Raw genomic sequence first — 11,885 nt, 5'->3', positions numbered from 1 at the left:
CACTGATTCTGAAAGAAATGGAGTCACAAGAAATTCACCAGGAAATTCAGGAATTGGATTGTTATGATGATGTTCCAGAAGATGATGACATGATTGTCATTGAATAAATGAGTAAATTCTTGATACTGTAGGATTCACAGTTTGTCTGGTTTGTGTTGACAACTACCGTATTACCGTACCATATACAGATAATAAATTTCCTTTATTTTCATTTAACAATAAATGTGTACCGTATTCTTCTTCATGGAAAAATAAGACATCCCCTGAAAATAAGACCTAGAGCATCTTTGGGAGCAAAAATTAATATAAGACACTGTCTTATTTTTGGGGAAACAGGGTAAATCAGAATCCCCCAGTGTTGGGGTAGGGAACCTGCCTTTGAAACAAATCAAAAATTGAGAGCCAGCTGACCGGCTCCTGGGAGAATCAGCTTATGCATTCATTTGCATGTGCTCAACATGGAACAGCTATTTATTAAGCATGTCCCATGCATCAGGCATTCTCTGGGCACTTGGAGAGACAGACAGTGGGAACCAGAGCAGCAGAGTCTGCTCTCCTGGAGCTGGCTGCCTAGCAGGAGAGAGAGAATAAACAGTTGGTTTTCAGGTCCTGATCCCTGTTAAGAAGAAGCACAATGGGGATTGGAAATGAAGGCCTGGGGAAAAGAAGGGGCTATTTTAGGAAAGGCTGTCTTATTTCCACCAAGTTTCAAGATACACTAAGCTTTAACCTGGAGGCTTCTGATAGCAGGTGGAAGACACTTTGAGTTTATGAAATGCTGTACGTTACCTCATTGCACCTCACACCAAACCTGAGAGTCAGGGTCACTCTCCCAGCCGAGAGTGGCTCTCAGTTCCAAATCTTTTGATACCAATTTTTTTGCGCAACCGCACTTCAGCTACCTCCCTGCAGGTAGAAGGACTTTTCTGTTAAGCAGATTCCTCCTTTCCTACAAGAGGTAAATGATTCCCGCCCCTCCCGCTCCCCCAATAAATGTCCCCTATCCTTTGTTCCTCTTGCGCAAAACGCTGTCTGGCAGGAGGGTTTGCTTTCTCCTTCCCACTTTCATCCTAATGCTTACTGGGAATTCTCTACCTCAGGCAAATCTCAGCTCTTCTGTGGTCAGTGGGTCTCCCCTCTGAGGCCAGTGGGTCCTCGTCCGTAGACACGGCCACAGCCTCTACCTGCAGCCTCCTGGCGACTAGCAGAGACACCCAACACAAGCTCCCTGTGAGAAATGTCACTCTACTCCTCTGCTCCAGAGCAGAGGGCGGGAGGTGGGGACAGCTGCAGTGCCACCAGGGGCGACATGCCGCTCGCTGGAAGAAGGCAAGGTTCTGGGGTCAGAATAATGAGAAGGTTCTTGCTTTGAGTAAGACATTTGTAAATTACAAACATAAAAACAGATGATGTGAGCCCTGGCCTGTGTGGCTTAGTTGGTTGAGTATCGTCTGATGCACCAAAAGGCTGTGCGTTCAATTCCTGGTCAGGGCACGTGCGCAGGTTGCAGGTTCAATCCCCTGTCAGGGTGCATATGGGAGGCAATCAATAGATGTTTCTCTCTCCCCCTCTCGCTTTCTCTCTCTCTAAATCAACAAAAATATTTTTAAAATAATTTTTAAAAATAACTTGACAAATTAATATAATTAAAGAAATTATTGCCAAGTTTAATCTAACACCTTTGGAGTCACTATCCTTAACACTTACTTATGTTTTCTATAAATTTATTTTTACTAGAGGCCCAGTACATGAAATTTGTGCATGGGGGCTTCCCTCAGCCCAGCCTGTACCCTCTCCAATCTGGGACCCATCTGGGCTTTAGGATTGGGCCTACACTGGCAGTTGGACATCCCTCTCACAATCTGGGACCACTGGCTCCCTGCTCACCTGCCTGCCTGCCTTATCGCCCCTAAGTGCCCCTCCTGCTGACCTGGTCACCCCCAACTGCCCCTCTCCCGTGCTGGCCTAGTTGCTCCCAACTGCCCCACCACCATCGGCCTGTTGCCCCATATACCTGTTTGGTTGTCTGTTCAGTTGTGATGGTTGCTTAGGCTCTTATTATTATAGATTACATTGACGGATGATATTATTGTATTTTAGTTTCAGGCATACAACATAGTGATTAGACATTTATATGCATTATGAAGTGATCACCCTGATAGGTTTAGTATCCTTTGACACCATACATAGTTATTGACTATATTGACTATATTCCCTGAGTGGTACTTTGCATTCCCATGGCTGTTTTTACAACTGGCAATGTTTACTTCTTAATTCCTTTCACCTTTTTCACTCATCCCCCCCCTTCCTTCTCCCATCTGGCAACCATCAACACTCACTCACGTTGAGCTGTCCTGGGCTTTGGGTTCCATGAGCATCCAAACTCCTTTGTGCCTCATGTCTTTGCCCTCACTCTTCCCTCGGCCTGGAAGGCCTTTCTCCCACTTTTCCACCTGATAAACCCGGCTCTTCCTCTAAAACCCAACTGCAATGTCGCCACCCCTCTAAGGTGATCACATGACTTCCCCTTCAGACTGTGAGCTCCCTCCGTGTCTCCCAAGTAGTGCCCGGCTGCCAGCTGTTACCACATAGATGTTTGCCGACTCCGTTGAATTAATTGTTCTGTAGGCGCTTCATTTACGAATAGACTGACTTCTTGTAGTAGAGGCGCTTTACTGGTATTTCAGATTCATGTAGCAACTATACATGGAACAAAGTCAATACAGAGAAAGAGGGAGGAAGAGAGAGAGAGACCACACATGTGCGAGAGAGCATAGACCCACACACTTGGCCAGCTCTCCCTTGTGGGTAGTTAAGGTATGGTGTCTGAGGTTCCCAGTAGTGTGTGTGTGCTCCAGAAGCCAGAACTACAATATTAGGAGCTCGGCGTGTCTCATGAAGTGACAATCAGCAGGAAAGTCTCCAGGCGGGAATCTGGAAATGCAGCCAGACTCCGCTGCGGTCGGGCACCCGGAAGTGTCTGTGCCCGTCTCTGCAGGACAATCATCGAAACTCTGCATCGGGGCTGAGAAACAGGAAACCTCTGTGCTGGGGGCAGCGTGCTGCCCAAAGCCCTTTATCTGGGTGTGGCGGGAAGCAGCAATGCTTTCTGTTTGAAAATTAACTCGCAGCACTCTCCCGTCCACTGATAAAAGGAGCAATTGCCACAGCCCTTTAAAAATAGCTTTACTGCTCTTCTGAGATGGTGCAAGTAATACGGGATCACTTTACTCCGCAAATATAGAAATGTATGAAGAGCAAAAGAAAGACAATGATAATGCGCTTTCCAAGAAAAAAAAACACAAATAACATTTCGGTGTCCATTTTCTTCCAAACTTCTTTCTCTGTGTGCAGATAAATTTACAAAGTTTCTCATAACTGTATAAATTGTAAAAAAAAAAAAAAAAAAAAAAAAAAAAAAAAAAAAAAAAAAAAGGAATAATTATACACTGAGTGGCCAGATTATTAGGATCTCTGAACGCATAAAAATCTGGCCACTCAGTATATATCCTATAGAATAAAAGGCTAATATGCAAATTGTCCCCTCAACCAGGAGTTCGACCAGCAGGCAGGCCAGCCAACCTCCCCCTGGCCAGGCTGGCCAGACCTCACCCATGCACGAATTCATACACCGGGCGGCTAACATACACACACTGAGTGGCCAGGTTATTATGCGTTCAGAGATCATAATAATCTGGCCACTCAGTGTAGGTACATAGCTCTACAGCTTCACTTTTTTCCTCTTTCATGTCAATAAAAATCAATCAGCATTGTGGAAGCTGATGAGATGGCATTGCATGGGTGTACCCTAATTGATTAGTAAAGTCTCTTTGATAGTTTTGTTCCTGTGTTTTCACTGCTATAGCAGTAGAGACAACACAGCATGAAGATTGAGAGTGTGGGCCTCTGAGTCAGGTTACCTAGACTTGATTCCTGAGGGCCACTTACTTGCTTTGCAACCTCTCTGTACCTCAGCTTTCTCATCAATAAAATGGGAATAACCATAGTACCTACCGCTGTCATAGGGTTTTCATGAGGATCCAATGAGTTAACGTATGTTATGTTTTTAGAATAGTTCTTGGCACATAGTAAATTGCTGATAATTGTTAGCTGTTATTATGAGTAAGAGTAATATTGAGAGGAACACTTCTCTCTCTACATCTGTGGGAACTTATCCTATCATTTCCTTAGGATTTCTTTCTAGAAGAGGAAATTCTGAGTCAAAGACATTTTGTTTATTGCCCAAATGCCCTCCAGAAATGTACCAACTGTTTGGGATGAGGACTCATGAAGAACTTTCTATTTTTACTCTGTATATTTCTGTATTAATTAAATTTTTATAAGAATATTTTCATGCCCTAGCTGGTTTGGCTCAGTGGATAAAGCATTGGCCTACAGACTGAAGGGTCCCAGGTTGATTCTGGTCAAGAGTAGATATTTTGATTGCAAGCTTGATCCCCAGCCCTGGTTGGGATGTGTGCAGGAGGCAACCAATCAATGTGTCTTTCTCACATTGATGTCTCTCTCTCTCTCTCTTTCCCCGCTTCCTTCCACTATCTCTAAAACTTCAACGGAAAAATATCCTCGGGTGAGGATTAACAACACAACAACAACAACAACAAAGAATGTTTTCATGCATTATTTATATATACATTTAAATAGCCTATTTGTTCTCTTACCAACATACCTATAAAGAATGCATATTTCCTCATCTTCATCAACATTGGGCATTGTCAATCTTTTAAATCTTTGCCAATATGAGTGTTATCGCATTACTTGTATTTCTTGACTCTCAGAAACCTTACTTATTTTTCATATATTTTTGGGAAATATTTATGTGGTATATATTATAAAGCAAACATGTTTATACCATTTGAGTGAATAATTCTACATTTAAGAAATAGAATCAAGAAAATGGGCAATAACCACAGATTTATGTCAAAAGTGATTATCCCAGTATTATTTATAAGAGTAGAGATTGGTGAAATAAACTATAAAATATGTATCATCTTCAAGTGACTATATTATACAGCTATTATTTTAAAATCGTGTTTAAGAAGAGCTTATAGAATATTTATAGTAAGTGGGGGAGAGAAATTACATACAAAGAAATTAAATACAAATAAAAGAGATGAGAAAGAAATACATTGAAGTGTAAGCAATAGTTTTTTATGAGTGATGGAACCATAGGTAACTTTGTTTCTCTACTTCTTTTTCTTTTCTTTTCTTTTCTTTTTTTCTTCTTCTCTTTTAACCTTTATTGTTGAAAGCATTACATAGGTCCTCCTTTCCCCCTACTAACCTCCTCCATCTCTCTCCCTTTCTACTCCCTTCCCATTGTCTTCTCTACTTTTTTTCTGTATTTTCCATGTTTCCTATGGGTATATTTTTACTATTCTAACTTAAAGAAAGGCAACCTTTGTCTTTAGTAATTAAGAACTTGCACTTGAGGGAGAAGCTTTGCATACATGGAGGAAATTTTTGTACATTCTGCTCAATTTTGCAGAGAACTTAAAACTACTCTAAAAAACTTAGTCTGTTAAACAAACAAAGCTTGCATTTTCTCTGAGCCTTTCCCTAATATATATATATATATATATATTGCTGGGCACCAGACATAAAAAGCCCCACTGGAGAAGCAAATTTTGCTACAAACACGAGCACAGAACACGGGGCTCACGAGATCTCTGCGAAGAGGTTATGTAGGATTTTACAGCTACCAAGTGTGACAGGAGGGCGAGGTTGGATTTTAAGTAACACACGTAAGAAAGAAGCCGCGTGCTGTCTCCTTTCCGCTGATGTGTTAGAAGAAGGCAGGCAGCGTCTGCAGGATCATCGTGGCACAGACCGCCGCCTAACCAGGCAGCCCCACTCCCCGGCCTCTGTGCCCTCTGGGGGTCTCCCTGGAGACCCCCCACCCTCTGCTCAAAGGGGTGGAGGGAGGGTTCTCACAGGCTGAGACCACATTCAGGGAACAGCAACCGCCTCTGACACATTTCAGCAGGGCCGACGCCAGGGAACCGATCAATACAGCAAGGCTGCTGCGGGTCCTTAGGTAAGAGGCGCCACGGGAAGCCCTGAGGTCCTAACTCTTTCTCGTCGCTGTTGATCCTCCCTCCAGATTTATTCCAGGGGGGTCATCGTGACTTCCTTGATAGAGTTCCTGCCAGGTTTTTACTGGGAACATTTCGTGTTTCTCTTCATTTCCTAGACTTATTTGGATTCCAATTGCACCAGCCTTGTGCCTAGTAGAGAACCACCCACGATATTGTTAGGAAAATATGGAGGAAAATGCCTTCTCCTGCATCAACCTCTCCTCTGCAGAGGCGACAGGATCTAAGCGCCCAGCACGGGCCCATCATAATAGTGATCACTTGATCACACATTTATATCCAAACACACTTCTCTCTCTCTCTCTCTCTCTCTCTCTCTCTCTCTCTCACACACACACACACACACACACACACACACACACACGGTATTCCTGGATCATCAAGTGCTTCCCTCTCGTCCTTACCGGGCTCAGCAAACTTTAGCTGCCAACATAACGCTTGTTCAGGAGCACATCTCAGGGTTGGGCAGTATTTTTATGTTTGACTAAGGCGTTTGCATATGCAACCTCATCTCTGTTTCATTCCTTCAGATGGGGCCGCTGGGAAGGGTCCTGCACCATCCCTGCATGGACCATCCATCTCTGGCCCAGCCCTGAGAGCTCCCTGCCGCACGGACGGATGTGGAAATGGGAGAGGTGGTCAGGTGGACGGCTCAGGCCACACAGTCCTGTCCACCGATAGACATACAATCAAGTCAGAAGCCATTATGGCCGGCGTCCCTGGAGCCTATGAACTGCTGAGCAATCTGCCTACTGGGGGTCAGACCTTCGTAGGATGCACTAGCTCTCTGTGACCTTATGCAAGTTAACTTCGCCTCTTCCCCCCTTTTCTTCCTCTGTAAAACGGGGTTGATAACAGCGCTATTTCCTAGGGTTGCAGTGAAGAGCACGTGTAATAACACATGCCCGGGGCCTGATAATAGTAACTTTTGGAAAGCCCCCAACCCCGAATGTTTGTGCTGGAAGGGATTACCTGATACAATGAGCAGTTTCCAAACTTTTAGATTTCAACCACTGATCACATAAAATAATGGGGCCAGATTCAGAATTGCTAGCATCTTATTTGCTAATAAGAGCACAAAAAATTGGCATACAAAAGACTATAATTTACTATCGTTTCTATTTCGTAAAAGAATCTTAAGCACCACGTTTAAAAGAGAACGAAGGGCATAAATAAATAAATTTAGCTTTTTTTAAAAAAAACAAAAAACACAAAACACAAAACTCCACCCATTGTCTATTGTGAAGACCTCAGAGACCAGTGTCAGGGAGCCCGGGATCGTCATGCGTGGCCTTGCCTTATGGATGAGCAGACAAAGCCCAGAGGGATGATGGGGAGTGCCTCAGATCACACACCGTGGCTGTGCCGGCTCCTCGCTCTTTGGGAAAACACCCCTGCACGAACGAGATCCTTCCACGGGCTGTGAGGTAAGGCAGACAGGTGCCCTGGGCTGTGAGGGGAGAGGTCTGAGCTCTCTCCCCAGCCTTCTGCCCTCATGCCTCTGCCTTTTCCACTTTCCTAAAACAGGGATGATCATCGCCCCCTCACTCAAGGCAGGTGTGCGAACCTAACGAAATAAGGGTTTCAAAAGTGCTCGGGAGAGGCAACCAGGCTACGCAGGAGTGCGATGATCTGTGGCTGTAGTTCACTTGGAAGTATTGCAGCCAACAAAACAGACGGAGCAAACATAGCAATAGGTCAACCGTTGTTAAGTCTAGATGATGGGTATGCAGACACTGCCAGTCCCTCCACTTTTCTGCATATTTAAACATTTTAACAATAAACATCCCATCGTTTTAAAAAAGTGCTCCGGCGGCGAGGTGAAGGGAAGGGATGGTGCTACTCACAGAGAAGATGCTGGCTTTCGGGTCGGTCTGAGTCCTGGGCTCTGCGGCCAGGTGGGACCCACCAGCCGAGGAGATGGAGGAGATGGAGCGGTCCGCCCTTCACCAGCCTTGGGCACGCGGAGCCATGGTCAGGAAGTGATTTTGGTTTCCCTGCTTCCTCCCCAGTCAGGCCTGGTGCCTGTGGCTGGGTGAGGGAAGTCTTCTGCCCCTTCTCAGTGCGAGGCGAGGCGGTCTGACAGCCCCAGCCCTGCCGCAGCCATGGGCACTGGGGCCAGTGGGGGCTGCCTAGCACAGCCAACCGGTGTGGGGGGCTTATGAATATGCAGATAGAGGCCACAGCTGGTTGGCTGACCCCCTGCCATGTCCCACCCTCCACTTCAACTGGTGCCCAGAAAAGTCAGCTAATAGAGGACCCTCCTGAAGTGCCATCTCTTCTGTCCTTGTCTGCAGACCTACTGAGCCCCTGAACATTGGGGGATTGAGTGACAGCCTCCAGCAGGGAGCTCCTGACAGGGAGCTGCTTCCAAGTCCGCCAGCGAGGCAGCTCTATAGTGAGCATCCTTCTCCCTGTATCCTCCGGAGGAGACTGGAATCAGCCCAGCACCAAGATGTGGCATCTCAGCTTCGCAGAAAGGAGCGGCCCTGTGGCTTGTTCCTGCTGCAGAGGTTCAAACACCGGTGGGGAGGCTGGCTGCTGGGCCCACATCCCCCGTCTCTGGCAGATCTGGGGAGACCTCACTGGCCAGATCACCCACACCTGAACATCACTTGAATTTTGCCATCTCCTCCTCCTTCGGGTTGGGAAGTGGAATGAGTGTCTGAAATATGGCAATCAAAACCAATGAACTACAGCTCAACTTGACATGGATAAATCCTTGAACTGTAACGTTGGGTGAAAGAAGAAGGTCACAGAATGAATGATACAGACATTGAGACTCCATTTATGTTACATTTTAAAATAGGCCAAACAATGTCTAGGTCTTCACTGAGTATTCACCTATCCATTCGTTTTAATTTAAAACTGAATGGAGAGATAGACGGAATCTACATGTCATGCGTCATATGAAGCAGATCGTCTTTATTTATGGAGCCCAGAAGTGGAAGGATAGGCAATAGCCACCTCTGCCATTGGTCAATAATGTTCACAAATATGTAAATGAGGGTGTGAGTTCAGACCACACACACATACGAACACTGTGGGATTTCAGATGGGGAAAAGAATGCTGTGTGTGTGTGTGTGTGTGTGTGTGTGTGTGTGTGTGTGTGTTTTAAATCCTCACCTAAGGCTGAAGCCGGTTTGGCTCAGTGGTAGAGCATCGGTCTGCGGACTGAAGGGTCCCGGGTTCTATTCCAGTCAAGGGCATGTACATTGGTTGCGGGCACATCCCCGGTAGGGGGTGTGCAAGAGGCAGGTGGTCGATGTTTCTCTCTCATCGACGTTTCTGGCTCTCTGTCTCTCTCCCTTCCTCTCTGTAAAAAATCAATAAAATATATTTAAAAATAAATAAATAAATCCTCACCTAAGGATATGTTTTTCACTGAGTCTAGAGCGAGAAAGGAGAGGGAGAGAAACATTGATGTGAAAGAGAAACGTATGGGTTGCCTCCCATACATGCCCTCACTGGGGATCAAACCTTCAATCTGGGTATGTGCCCTGATTGGACATCAAGCCCATGATCCTTTGGTGCACGGGACGATGCTCTAACCACTGAGCAACCCCACCCAGGGCGCTGTGTGTGTCATTTAAGACCACCTGCCGCTGTGTGGTGTTTTCATTAACAGAGCCATTGTTAACCTTCCTAGAAACAAGCATTTTTCTTACATAACTTGAACGTACACATGTCTTTTCATCAATTGAAAAAAGCGGCAAAACTGAGTACAGTTTAGGACACGTGCATATTGAAGCTACAAAATGAGGGGGTGATTAAAACACAAGTCAGCGTAGCAGCGGTACACTTCAGGAGGATCAGCAAGGAGGGCCACACAGGGCTTTCCCGTTCCTTACGCTGCATGATGAGGGTGGATATTCCTTTCATTATTTTTCTTTAAACCACACACATTGAATGAATATTTTACAATACATTTTAAAAATATATATATTTTATTAATTTTTTACAGAGAGGAAGAGAGAGGGATAGAGTTAGAAACATTGATCAGCTGCCTCTTGCACACCTCCTACTGGGGATGTGCCTGCAACCAAGGTACATCCCCTTGACCGGAATCGAACCTAGAACCTTTCAGTCTGCAGGCCAACATTCTATCCACTGAGCCAGACCGGTTTTGGCTGCAATACGTTTTTAAACATTATCTTTTGAACCCTGCCACAGCTTACGTTCATAAACTCCTGTCCCAGTCGACGCTGCTGTGTCCTGGGAGGCTCTAAACACAGAAGAGGGTGGAAGTCTATTGAGTTGGACCTTAGACTCCAGGGAAGTTCATAGGCAAATCTCAAGGAAACCAACTCAACCTTTAACCTTTGAGAGGGATTTTGCAGACTATGGTGTGTGTGTGTGTGTGTGTGTGTGTGTGTGTGTGGTGGCTACGACTGTAACATCTAAGGTTAATCTGGGTGATCACTGAAATTCCAGAATAAATGCTTTGTCACTTGATTCAGGCATGTACTTATAACCCTTAGTTAAGAATCTCAAAAATTGCTGAAACTGGTTTGGCTCAGTGGATAGAGCCTCGGCCTGAGGACTGAAAGGTCCCAGGCTCCATTCCAGTCAAGGGAATGTATCTTGGTTGCAGGCACATCCCTGGTAAGGGGTGTGCAAGAGGCAGCTGGTCGATGTTTCTCTCTCACTGATGTTTCTAGCTCTCTATTCCTCTCCTTTCCTCTCTGTAAAAAATTAATAAAATATATTTTAAAAAATAATCTCAAAAATTAATCATTTAAAACTAAAACAGCCCTAACCGGTTTGGCTCAGTGGATGGAGCGTTGGCCTGTGGACTGAAGGTCCCAGGTTCGATTCATGTCAGGGGCATGTACCTTGGTTGTGGGTGCTTCTCTAGTGAGGGGTGTACAGGAGGCAGCTGATCGGTGTTTCTCTCATTGATGTTTCTAACTCTCTATCCCTCTTCCTTCCTCTCTGTAAAAAAAAAAAAAAAACTCAACAAAATATATTAAAAACAACAACAATAAAACTAAAACAATCTGGGAGGGGGAAGGGAGTGAGCAGGAGGAGGGTCAATGGGGACATCTATAATACTTTTAACAATAGAGATGAATTAAAAATAAGTAAAAAATTAGGTAGCCATCTAAAAAATATTAACAGCAACCCTTACAAGGGATTGCCATAGTTCTAATTACTGTTCTTGGATTCTTTAGCTGCATCCAGCAGTATGTAGTCATTCTACTTGTATTGATTAAGTACCTAAAGAGGATCAGGCAGTATGTTCCGTGCAGAGGATAGAGGAAAATTCAGGCGTACCTCAGAGATGTTTCAGGTTCCGTTCCAGACCACTGCAATAAAGTGAGTACCGCAACAAAGCAAGTTGTAATCTTTTTGCCAGTGAAAGACCTGGCCTTCAGTTTGTAAAAATGGAAACATTGTAAACTACAATCAAGTGAAGTGCGATAAAACGAGGCATTGGAACATCTCTTTCCTCCTGCTACTCTGCCCAGGAGAGGAGACAGGCAGGTAAATAGGACCTTACAAAGCACCATAGAGATACAGACACAATGCTTTGTAAGCACAGGGAAGTTATGTTAACTCTGCCCAAAGGGATTAGGAAGGGGTTTTAAATTTCGTTCTCTTATTTACCTAGGATTAGGGTCCTAGGTAAATAAGACAACCCACGCAAATGCTTGAAGGAGTGAGAAGACTTTGTGGCTGTGCTGTGTAGTGTGGGTCGGACTATCACAATGTAGCCAGAGGCTGAGGAGTTTGAACTTTATCCTGCCAATGGGCAGAAGCAATCCAAA

This window comes from Pipistrellus kuhlii, unplaced genomic scaffold (genome assembly GCF_014108245.1).
Source record: "Pipistrellus kuhlii isolate mPipKuh1 unplaced genomic scaffold, mPipKuh1.p scaffold_m20_p_1, whole genome shotgun sequence".
Lineage (NCBI taxonomy): Eukaryota > Metazoa > Chordata > Mammalia > Chiroptera > Vespertilionidae > Pipistrellus > Pipistrellus kuhlii.
This window is presented reverse-complemented; position numbering follows the sequence as displayed.